The sequence below is a fragment of the Hipposideros armiger genome, unplaced genomic scaffold (genome assembly GCF_001890085.2).
Source record: "Hipposideros armiger isolate ML-2016 unplaced genomic scaffold, ASM189008v1 scaffold_108, whole genome shotgun sequence".
NCBI lineage: Eukaryota > Metazoa > Chordata > Mammalia > Chiroptera > Hipposideridae > Hipposideros > Hipposideros armiger.
In genome coordinates this window covers 3,270,635-3,271,422 of record NW_017731458.1, presented here as the reverse complement: position 1 = coordinate 3,271,422, position 788 = coordinate 3,270,635, and positions in this window count along the sequence as shown.

Here is a 788-nt window from a genome sequence, read left to right as displayed (position 1 = left end):
CTGGCATGTGCTCACTAAACTGTGAGAGCCTGGGAAGCAGAGTGGGGATCTGATTTGCCCGCCTTGGTTAGTAGTTCAATGTGTAACCCAGTGTTCTTCTCTCTTCTCGGAACCGATGTCTGAAAGATGGTGACGGCTGACAGACAATACATGACTGACAGATGGACCCACTCAATTCTCTTATCAAGCACCCAGAACTCTCCACCCGCAACTACTGACCTACACATACACACATACTGATCTGCTTCCCTCAACAAGATGTCAAAGCGGATCCCCTTACCATTTAATTTGCAAAGCATACGGATTTCTAGGGTGGGTAGGGGTCCTTGTTCTGTGTCTGTCCCCACCCTTGACATCCTTCACACTCGATACATGCCCTTAAGGGACCAGAGGAAGACGTCCTGACCGTTCTGATCACAGAGTTCTAGAATAACAGAGCTGAAAATGAGGCTGAAGGTTATCCGGGCCGATTTTCTCATTTCATGCTGAAGAAACAGGCTCAGAGAAGTTAAGAGACTTTCCAAAGGTCACACTCATTTGTCATATCTGGACTAGATAGAACGCAGGTCTCTTCCTCTATTAATTTTATTCCAAGTGTTCTGCCAACATCAATGAGTTCCCCCTGTGAGTCAAGCCCTAGCTCGGCGTTTTCACTTTCATTGTTATATTTAATTCTTTCTATACCGCTTGAGGTGGCTATTATCATTGAACAGAGGAGCCAACTCAGGCCTCAGAAATGACTGGCCCAAGACTTCATGGCAAATAAGTGGCCGAGTTAGAACCTGAAC